This window comes from Coffea arabica, chromosome 9c (assembly GCF_036785885.1).
Source record: "Coffea arabica cultivar ET-39 chromosome 9c, Coffea Arabica ET-39 HiFi, whole genome shotgun sequence".
Taxonomy (NCBI): Eukaryota; Viridiplantae; Streptophyta; class Magnoliopsida; order Gentianales; family Rubiaceae; genus Coffea; species Coffea arabica.
Window position 1 is genome coordinate 4,264,580 of NC_092326.1, and position 11,995 is coordinate 4,276,574.

The window sequence follows — 11,995 nt, forward strand, 5'->3', positions numbered from 1 at the left end:
TTTCCGACGAAAACAAGCAATCCAAGCAAGGCCGAAGTTTTAGTTTACTAGTAGTATAAATCACTTTTAATTGATTAACCATTTTAGTTTAGAAGTTGCTTTTGTATTTATCCTTTCAATGTAATGATCCTCTCTTTCATGTATTGAATAAATAGTCTGGCATGGAATCAAGAAAATCGCTCACATAATTAATTAAGTTGATAATAAAGGTGGCTGGAAAAATGCATAAGTCGTTTCTCACATATTACTGACGGTTGATTTTGGTCCTCCAATGCCTTTTCTAGTCAATTCTAGTCGTAATTAGCCAAAGGCCCACCACATACTCCAAATATTAAGGATAAATTTGGCAATTCAATTGCTGCATTGATTTTTTTTTATCAGAAATTTTAAGAATTAGTAGTTAAACCTAATCTCAAATTAACCTCAAAAGCCACGGTGATAACTCCTGAGGCCAACTTGGGACTTATCTACCCAACCCCCAAATCCCCTTACATCGATGTGGGACTACGAGTTGCTGCATTGATTGAAAATGTAAAAAAAAAAAAAAAATACCTATTTTATTTTATATCTATATTCTCCAAATTGGGGTTTCTTCTTCACTAGCGGACCAAATTTGAAGAACTTCAAATCTCCATGACAACCCCAAACTATGAAGTTTAAATAACTTTAAAAAAAAAAACTAAACTAAAAGTTTCATAGTAGAAACACCAAAAAAAAAAAAAAGAATGAATAATCATTTTCTTGGGTAAATTTAAAAAAACCGAAAATTTTTAAAAAAAAAACCATTTTCATAGGCAACAGACGATCTAAACAAGCATTTTACAAAATGTATGCTTTTGAGCAAAGCCCTCAGTGACATATGAGGTCCTGGACAAAATTTGTTGACAAATTAACGGACATGGTCCAAAAAAAAATTATTATTTAAAATATGGTAGAAGCAGCGATATATGCTAACCTTTTCATTCTTTTATTTTTATTGAGCTCCATGGATTCATAGGTACCTGATTCTTCAGCATCACTCTTGGGCACAAAAGTAGATGGCGCCAGAGGGTGCCCATTTCTTGAAGAGTTGCTTTCAATGGTGGGATTTCGTTTAAGGTTTGGGAGAAGAAAAAATATTAAGGGTATGTTTGGTTCCTCATGGAATTGGGGTTTAGAATTGGAATTGAGGCCCCAATTCCAATTCTGTTGTTTGGATTCTGTTCCACTCAAAGAATTAGAATTGAATCTGAATTCTATGGGGATCCAATTTCATGATTTGAATTCTTTATGGGATCAAAAGAATTCTAATTCCAATTCCACACAAAATCGTAAGAAACGGGTTTACACGCGGATCAAATGTGGGTAAAAATTATAACCGGGTCAAACATAAAGTTGCAAGAAACAAAGACGTCTCTTTGTCCCGATCACTTGCAGAGCCTCACAGGTGCCCCTCCTCCATCATCGCTTCCACCTCCACTATAACATTTTACGTCTCCTACCACCATCTCCCCCTCCGCCTTCCAATCCTCCGGCCACTCCCTCCATCCTTCTCCACTCCCGCCACCCTTTCACCTATTAGTTCGCCAATCGCAAGACCTACCCTGTCCAATTTTTTTCGTTCCGTCTCCACACTTACCTCTGCCGCTCCTCCATTTCTGTTGCAGTCACCTTTATTCCTCTTATCCTTACTTTCTGGGTTCTCTCCTTCAGCTCTTTTGCTTTCCCCAAATTTCAGAAATACTTAGGGCTTGTGAAAGGTAACTTCATCTTTGAAATTTTTTAATTAATCATTGGTTATGGGCTTTGTTACAAAGCTTTGTTTCATTTGACACATTGCCACGGTTTGTTCTGTTTCAATGTGCCATCTCAAAATCCAGAAAAATAGGAGTAAATGAAGGCAAAACTTCCAGAAAAGTAAGTTCAAGTTCTGTAATTTAGATTTGACTATGCATTTAGAGATTCACATTTGTTACATAGGTCTGTATTTGGAATCTTCATGCTTGTCTATGTGCATCTCGGATTTTTGTTCTACCTAGTTTGGAAGTTTAATCTCTTGGTGCAGTAGGAGTACATGAAAGCAAATAAGACCGCAAAAGCCACCATTACTATAGCTACAAAGCCATAATTCTGAATCATATCCAAAATGCTTTTTTATGTAGTCTTTAATCATTGGGTGAGAGGACATCCCAGGGACTTCAATGGTGTCTTCTGCGTCACCATATTGGTATGCAATTAGTCTATAAACCATCCATGCTAATGGGCAAATCCAGTAATATCATATCCACCACTTGGGAACTTTCTGAAGTTTTAAATAGGAGTAAAAAAATCAATTTGTGCTTCTTTCCATGTGGTAATGATGATTGCCTTCTCCAACCGAGTATTTGGTCGACCACAAGGTTCATAAGAGAAGTCAGGCCAAAAGGGAAGAAAGAAAAATAAATCAGTAGCATAAATATTTTGATCTTCACTTAGAGCTTTTTCCTTACAAGTATATGATGACTACGCAGTATTAATACCAGAGAAATATGTCACAGGGAATATGAGAATTTGACATCTTTTTATTTCCTGGTTATGCTGTCATATGTAAATTATGTGCACATTTGTGTTGTGGTTATGTAAATGATCTGCGTAAGTGCACATCTGTGTTGTGGTTATGCTGTCATATGTACATTAAGTGCACATTTGTGGTGTGATTATGTAAATGATCTGCGTAAGTTTGATTTCAGATGATATGATTGTCACTGGGGTGTTGATGGAAAAATGGTCACCTGATGTAAAGAATGCCCGCTGTGACCTTGATCCTGTCTTAGTTGCAAACTACGTAAGGTACTTATGGTTCTGTTCCTCGTTTAATTCAACTATCAGATAGCTTTTCATATTTTTGGCATGATTAGAGAATCATCTGTTTCTATCTAATCAAACATTATTGGAACTACTAGTTTAATCACTCTCTGTTCCTGTTAGTTTAATAACATTATTTTGTATTTTACGGCTACTAGTTTTGGATTGGTAATTGGTTATAATCACTACCAAGTTAGCAGAGTTAATTCAATAAGTGCTTTTTACAATTGGTTTCATTGTAAATGGATATAAATGATTATGCTCTTACTGATCCAAGGTTAGACTAGTAGTCGATTTTCAACATTACTGCTGCTGGTCAAAGCTCCTCCATACAGAGTTGGGGTTAGAGTTAGGACTTGTGTAGGAGACCAAACAATGATTAGAGCATCTTACACCATCTACATGACATGCACAAAATATTCTAAATTGCCGCATTGGTCAAGGCATCACCATGAACCTTCCACTTCTTAAACTCGGTAGAGGCTAACATAAATGAACTTGCATTCCGATGGCCTCCACCACTGAATTCCTTCATGTGATTCTATGATATGCATTTTCATAACTGAATAGGAGAAGTGCTATGAGTTGTGAAGATATTAAGAACCTGTGAGATTTGTGTTGTATCCTCATTCTCAATGAGGATACGAGTTATCTAAAATTGAATTGGATAGATTTCAATTATTGAAGGGTATTGATTTACTTATGAATGACAGGACAAAGTATGACACTTTTTCTGGTCTCCGAGATGACTTAAAAAAGGATTGGCTACTGATGCACATTGGTAATTGATTTTTTTTTTTTTTGGTAATCTTCAGTTGAAGTTGTTTTTGTAGAAGAAGTTCAGCTGATTGCTGGACGCCCAAGTAGAGAAAGTAGAAGTTGTTACTACTCCATCGTGTATCCATGACTTTTTAAATTTTGATGAGTTCTTTGTTTTTTATGTAATGGATAAAAACAAGATTATAGAAAGATTCTAGGGAGTATTTCAGCTATTTTCTATCTGATTTTTGAGATTATAAGAATGGAACATTGGATATTTTGTCTATTCATAGCAATGTTGCTGCTGTTTATCAGAAGTTTGTTTCTTTTTTTGGCAGAGTATCTTTAGTAGAGAGCCTGGATGGTATTAGAGGGGCCTTTTGATTAGCATGCATGGGGGTGGAAGTTTTAAAATTCTACTGTTCTTTATGCATCTCAGCATGGCCAAACAAGGTCAGATGGATGCTGTGCATTGGGTGGGAAGTGGTGTGGGTTTTTTTTTTTTTTTTTGGGGGGGGGGTTTGTGTTTGGGTTTGGAAGCATATTAGGTAGGGGTGGGCAAAAAAACCCACCGATCCGAAAACCTGATGAACCCGATCCGATCCGATCCGAAAAATAGGATACCCGATCCAATTTTTCTTAGCGGGGTAGATGAGGGTCGGGTACCCGAAAAATCGGGTACGGATACGGATCAGAAAAATAAAAACCCGCGGGTACCCGACCCGCAGGGTATATTTTATAAATATTAAAAAAGTAGAGATCATTTTATAATTTTGTAATTTTTAATTCTTAGTGCAAGTGAAGTGGCTCGCAGCCTCATATTCTAATCCTATATGATCTACTCTTCCCATTTTTTTTTTTTGAAGAAAGCGAATATTCTCGGTGAAACATGAACAAAATGAAAAAAAAAAATTGTGAAACTCTGTTATAAAAATTGTTCATCCCTTTCATCTTTTTTATTTGTATTCTACCTCCATCGATCTTTCCTGCAAATCTTGCATCAATTCAATCAAAGATTTTTGTTTGGAGTTTCAATTTTCTGTTAGCTAGATAATTAAAATATTTGTGTCATTCATTTGCAATTATATCTCTTTAATTTGTCTCTTTTATTTAGTGTAAGAAATTTATTTTTCTTTTTCATCACCTTAATACCATAAGGTCTATTCCAAAGATGTAAAGAAGTTGGGGAAGAATTTTAACATTATTTTGGTTATATTTTTTTCAAAAATAATTAGTTCTATTCAATTCTTTTCCGAACTTGATTTCACAATTGACTTATTTGAGATGCGGTCTTGTACCATAATATCCTTGGGAAAGTTACCAAATACTTATTATCCTTGTGTTTGTTGTGTTGTAGAAGTATGAAATGTGTGAAAATGGTGATGTACTCAAAATTATTATGAAACTTCGTTTTGTCTATTAGATATTCTAATATGTACTAAATGTATGAGATCGATTTGATTATTGGATGAAATGTATGAGAATGGTGATGTATGGACTTTAATTACAATATCTCTACCAATATTAATTGGAAAAGCATGTTTTTTTTTATTGAAAAACATGTTGATATTAAGTAGAAAATAAATTTTTTTTATTGAAAAATAGTTTTTTTTAGGGGCGGGTACCCTATGACCCGCCCCTTTTTTTCGGGTACCCGCTATTCGGGTACCCGAAAATATTAGGAGCGGGTTAGGGTCGTAAAATGACTGATCCGATATATTAGGGTCGGGTCAACCAAATCATGTTAGGGGCGGGTACCCGACCCGTGCCCACCCCTAATATTAGGTGGGAAAGGAATTAGGAGGTCTCTTTGTATTGCTCATTGACGTTCACTCTCCAGACTGGAATTGGCTCAGTTCATGGTTTTCAGTTTCACAAGGTATAAAGCTACCTAAACCAAATGATGGCTATTGTTTGGATCGTGTACTTGCCCAGTCCTTTTTGGTTATTATGGAAATCTTACTACCAGCACAATCATATTGGTATATTTGTACCTGTGCGATAAGAAATTGGCACTCTGAATATTGATTAGTGCTAGATTGGCTGTTTATTGCTGATTTGTTGGCTTTCTGATCAATTTTTTTTTTTTTTTTTGTAGAAAAGGAACTAATTTGTTTTTTTCTCTAAAGCATTAGTAACAATTAGTTAAATGCAAGAAAAAAAAATAAATTATTAAAGGCACTAATTGGCTTTTTCCTTAAAGCTTTAGTAACAATTAGCTAAATGTTAAAAAATTATTATATAGTAAAAAAGAAGAAATTTTTAGTGTAGGGAAATGTTAGTTGGAAACAATTCTAATTCTTAATGAATTCTTCTCCCATCCAAACAAAGAATTTGGAATTCCAAATGAATTCTATATCAATTCTATGTATTTCCCAAACAAAAGAATTCCAATGTTTTGGAATTCCAATTCATAGAATTCTAATTCTATAGAATTTAAATTCCAATTCTGTTGAACCAAACGCACCCTAAGTGTTTTTTGTCACAATTTGGAGAATAGGGATGAAATAAAATTGGTCCTTCATATTTCGAATTAATGCAACAACTGAATTGCCAAATTTATCCTTAAAATTTGGAGCATGTGGTGGGCCCTTAGCTAATTCCGGCTAGAATTGGTTAGAAACGGCGTCGAAGGACCAAAATCCATCACTTTTATGTATGAGAGACTAAAATTGCTCGTTTTCGTTTCAAGGGATTGAATTTTAACATCAATAATATGTGAGGGACAATTTATACATTTTTCCCTTTTTCTTTGTATTCCATTTTTAGGTCCCTTATAGTGGTGAAATTCTTTTGGTACTTATGTGCTATTGTAAACCTCTTTTGGTACATTATATCCTACATGATATGTGACTCCGTGGGATATTAAAATATCTTGGATGTGAAGACTATGGTCCCAGTTGGAACCTGAGTTTTTTAGAAGTTTGTCTAAAATTTTACTGTAGTGCACTGTAGAAGTTTTTGGAAAAATTTTTTAAGATGAAAAATTTTTTATTCCTTTTCTTTTTTTCTTTCTTTTTCTTTTTCTTTCTTTTTCTTTCTCTTTTCTTTCCTCTCTTCTTCTTCTTTTTCTTCCTTCCCCCTCCCCCTTCCTTCCCTCGTCACCTCTGACTCCAACATTGAAGAACCAGCAGATGGTCCAAAATTTTTTTTTTCTTTTCTTTCTTTTCTTTCTTTTTCTTTTTCTTTTTCTTTCATTCCTTTTTCTTTTCTTTCCTCTCTTCTTCTTCTTCTTCTTCTTCTTCTTCCTTCCCCCACCCTCGCCATCTCTGCCTCCAGTGTTGAAGAACCAGCAACCATGGTCCCAAAATTTTTTTTCTTTTTGTCTTCCCCTCTTCTCCCTCTCCCCCTCTACTCCCCTTCACCCTCCCCCTCTCCCTCCCAAAGTCAGAGAACCAACAGCCATGGTTTTTCTTTTATTTATTTATTTTTTTTGCTTTTTCTCTCCCCCTCTTCTCCATCTCCCTTTTCTCCCCGTTCCTATTCTCCTCCTCTTCCCCCTCTCCCTTTGCCCAATGTGGTCGCGTGACCAGATCGCAGATACGGTCTAGTACCGTGACTGGCTACGATCTGGTCGTGCGACCAGATTGCAGCTAGGAGAAGGGGAAGGATGGCCAGGGAGGGGAGGGGGAGAGGGGAGGGAGAAAAAAATAAAAAAGAAAAGAGAGGGGTTGCAGATCGGTCAAAGGGGGAGGGGGAGGTTAGGAGAGGGGGAGGGGGAGAGGGAGAAAGGGGGGAAAAAAAAGGGAAGGGCGGCGCCTGAAACAGCGGCAAAGGTGGTGGCTGGCGATGAAAGTGTGGTAGATCAGGGTGAAGGAGAAAGAAGAAGAAAAGAGGAAGTTTTTTTATTTATTAGATATTTTGAAGTGTGTAAGTTAAAAAATTTGATTAGTTTTTTTGGGTTCGTGTAACTAAAGTTGTTAAAAAACTAGTAACTAAAAAACTTGGTAAAAATTTGGGTTCCAAACAGGCCCTATGTTGGTAAATGATTTGTAAGAATTTCTATTAGCGACTCATGGTTTTCGAGACATATCTTGGTCCGCAATGGTAATTGAAATCAAATCCACCTAAACTTTGCTGACCAATGAAAAAAGGGATGCTGCCACGCTGGAAGGTGAGAATTAAGTAAGGAGTCCTCACCCATTATTTTAAGCCCCCCTATTAGGTCTCATTTATATAGGTACCACCTTTAGGGAAAAATGCATAAATTGTCCCCCCCCACATATTATTAATGTTAAAATTTAATCTCTAGAAACAAAAGCGAGCAATTTTATTCCCTCATACATAAAAAGTGATGGATTTTGGTCCTTCGATGCCGTTTCTGACCAATTCTAGCCGGAATTAGTCAAGAGCCCACCACATACTCTAAATTTTAAGGATAAATTTGGCAATTCAGTTGTTGCATTAACTGGGAATGTGAAGGACCAATTTTATTTCATCCCTGTTCTCCAAATTGTGAAACAAAACACTTAATATTTTTTCTTCTCCCAAACCTCAAACAAAACCCCACCAGTGAAAGCAACTCTTCAAGAAATGGGTACCCTCTGGCGCCATCTACTATTGCGCCCAAGAGTTATGCTGAAGACTCAAGTACCTATGAATCCATGGAGCTCAATAAGAAGAAAAGAATGAAATGGTTAGCATATATTGCTGCTTCTGCTATATTTTAAATAATAATCTTTTTTTTTTGGACCATGTCCATTAATTTGTCAACAAATTTTGTCCAGGACCTCATATGCCAGTGAGGGCTGTGCTCAAAAGCATACATTTTGTAAAATGCTTATTTAGATCGTCTATTGCCTATGAAAATGGTTTTTTTTTAAAAATTTACCGAAGAAAATGATTATTCATTCTTTTTTTTTTGGTGTTTCTACTATGAAACTCACATTTTAGTTTAGTTTTTTTTTTAAGTTATTTAAACTTTAGAGTTTGGGGGTTGTAATGGAGATTTGAAGTTCTTCAAATTTGGTCCGCTAGTGAAGAAGAAACCCCAATTTGCAGAATATAGATATAAAATAAAATAGGTTTTTCACATTTTCAATCAATGCAGCAATTGAATTGCCAAATTTACCCTTAATATTTGGAGTATGTAGTGGGCCCTTGGCTAATTCCGACTAGAATTGACTAGAAAAGGCATCGGAAGACCAAAATCAATCGCTTTTTATGTGTAAGGGACTAAAATTACTTATTTTTATTCTAAGGAACTGAATTTTAACATCAGTAATATGTGATGGACGATTCATGCATTTTTTCCAAGAAAACTATTAAATAGTAGAAAATAATTTCTATGACAAGAAAGAAAAAATTGCTAGAGTTACAACAATGCTTGGACCACTCAAAGAGGAAAATATGAATTTATATACAAGAAAAAATAATTTCATGAAATTTTAAAGAATTAGTAATCCATATACAATGACAAATGCAAAATTATCCTAACTTCAGCATGCGCATCATAAGCCTCTGGATTTGTTCAGCTACTTAAAGGATAGAAGAGTCAATTTAGTTAGTAAGACAATAAAATGCAACCTAATTGATAAGGCACTTTAATTGTAATTAATAGACCTTGAATTCTATTTTCAACTCATTAAGGGGATAGGTGAGTCCTAAGGTTGATCCTCTCTTCTTTTCTTTTCTTTTCTTTTCTTTTTTGAATAAAGAGTAAATTAGCTATGATATTACTTAAAATAAAGGGTTAATTACATTTACCTCTGTTGAGGTTTAGCCAAATTACGAATCAAACCTTAAAATTTGGCTAACTAACAAAACAAACCTTGAAAACCATAAAGTCATAACAAAGGAATCCCTCTTGTTAGTCAACAAACGTTGACTACTTCATTCCAACGCTGTCAACAGAAAACAAGAACCTAAATGCTCATTATACCCTTTACCTCTAACCTTTCTACCAATCTCCTCCTTCCTTCTCCAAAGCAAAAGAGTTGCAAAACCACCGACTTTATTTTTACTGCTATCAACAACTATCATGTTCTTTCTTTTCACATTCAACCCCCAATTTACTACAATTTTATAAGAATTTTCTAGGCTCAATTGTATTTTACAACCCATCAACAAATTACTTCCAATTTCCATACAAGCTCAAAGTCAACCTATGGCCTTAGATTCCAAAATACAGGGAAAAAAATAAAAATTCAAACGAGCTAGATCTTGCTACGAACTTTGCTAAGTCTAAACTATGAGCATCAATGTGAAGACAATGATCTGGCCTCTTCTTTGAACATCTCTTTTTTTTTTCAAGGATATTAGTTTTTTTTAATGTTCTTATTGTTATTTTCTTTTTATATGGAACTTTTTGAATCTTTTCTTTCTAGTTTCTATGCTCTTTGAGAAAGAAAAATATTTTTATTTATCTCTTAGAACCATTTTTACGTTGTACTTGAGCATTTTTGCCTAGACTATAGCTTTCATTTTATATTTCTAGTAGATGGTGTTTTTGTCATTTTATTCCTTCCGTTCTTTGAGCTTGGATGGCATCACTAATAGGGGGCTAGATGTTATTTCACCAAACTTCAAGGTTTGTTTTGTATTTTGGTTAAACCACAGGAGAGGTAAATGTAATTAACCCTAAAATAAAGGAAAGGTCCCGTATCAAAGAAAATGCGTCAATTACAACAATACTTAATGGTGTTTATTAATTATTGAAATTAAAACCATCTCCTAGGTAAAAATCTTTTATTATCAGCTAATGAAAAATCATTGCCAAAGCCTTCATTCTCTTTATTAAGTTTGAGGATGATGTCGAAACTCTTTCAACGTTTATATTGTTTTTTAATAACCCTATTTTGTTACTAACAATAGGAGAATTTTCAATGTAATATTTATTTTAAAAGAGTTTTTTGTTATCATCATCATAAAAAAAAAATACTTTGTTCATCGAGAAGGACGAAAGGATAAAAATAAAGTACAAGTGCCTAGATGGATACCAAAAATTTTTGGAAAATCTCATTTAGGCCACTAAACTTTTTAGTTCTCCTTTTTTTTTTTAATTCTCAAATAGCTCATCTAAACTCTTAAAAGTAAAATCTCATATTTTTCATTTCTCCTAAATGTAAATTCCAAGATCATTATTATTCATACACCACGAACTTGACATTTTTTAAGTCTAAGGACTTGTTATAGAGCTCTGAAATTTTCAAGAGCATAGTAGTAATGTTGAAAACCTCAAGTCGTTCAATAGATAATGGATGTTGGTAATCAATGGAATTGAACTATCTTGTATGTATGGCAATTGAATCTAAAAAACTCATTCTATGATCCCTTCTCAATGCCCAATAAGAATTTTGAGAAATATGAATATTGGTCTCATAGGCCCAAAACATGTATCTTTTATTCTTTCATTGCTTTCTTTTTCTTGGATGTTATAACATGTCCATATTGCGTGGAAAAAGAATTATGTACTAAAAATATTATTGGAAAAAACTTGTGTATTTTATTTGTATTAAAAGAAGTGGGTTCATCATTTCATAGAGAGATGTAAGTATACTGTACTCTAGAAACATACTCCGTGTTGTATTGTATGGATTTAGTGGAAAGAGAGGCGGGGAGCCACGTAGTGCTGGTAAAGAGAGGGAGATGATTGTAATTTAGGCAAAGAAAACTTGTGACTTTCTAAACATTCCTTGTACATAAATGCCTCCCAAAAGTTTTGTTAAATTCCCTTTCTCCCCGATGCTTTGCCTCCGTAAACAAAATAAAATCAGCATTATTCCCTATCATACACGGTGTTGGAATGACTAAAAGGGAAATTTGTGTACTACTTTAGCCCTGCTTGGGATTGTGGTGTGTTTATAACAAAAGCACTTTGAAGTACTAAAAGTATTTATAAAATGTCTGATTACTAGTTTTCCGTAACTTAAAGAATTCAATTTTTGGTAATTTGAAAACACTTTTATTAAAAGCACTTATATGAAAAGCACTTTTTTATAAATCACCGCAATCCCAAATAGGGTCTTAACCAAAGAAGTGACGTAAAAGCTTCTACATTCAATATAGAAAGGTAAATATGCCGTCTTTCATTCTAACTCACTTTTATGAGGACTTTACACTAAAACCTTCATTGGCCATGGGTCTAATTTATGCCAATTATTATGTGAGTGATGAGAGCAGCAAAAATGGCTTCTAGGGTACTTTTGCGAGTGTAACTAGGGGTGACAAAGGAGAATCAATAGAGAATCACAAAATGTTTTTCCATTACTTTTGCATTTGCTTTGTTTCTTTGAACAAGCTGTAATAAACTTGGAAAGTAATTAATTTGGAGGCAAAGGAGGTTATAAAAGGGTGGTAGGATTCAGCTTTGATATCAAATTTCCTATATTGAGTGAAAATATTTTATTTAAAACTAGTGTCACGAGCTAAGAGGTGTTTAATGTCTTAACGGATATACAAAAATATCAATTCT

The 11,995-nt window shown here is 34.4% G+C and overlaps 1 long non-coding RNA gene across 1 annotated transcript; it reads left to right on the forward strand.

The window, feature by feature from the left end:
- The first annotated feature begins 875 nt into the window (after positions 1–875).
- LOC140014394 (uncharacterized) lies at positions 876–3,815 on the forward strand. The gene is made up of 3 exons (XR_011821167.1): positions 876–1,739; positions 2,709–2,808; positions 3,537–3,815. It is a non-coding gene; the product is annotated as an uncharacterized lncRNA (long non-coding RNA).
- Positions 3,816–11,995: the final 8,180 nt, after the last annotated feature.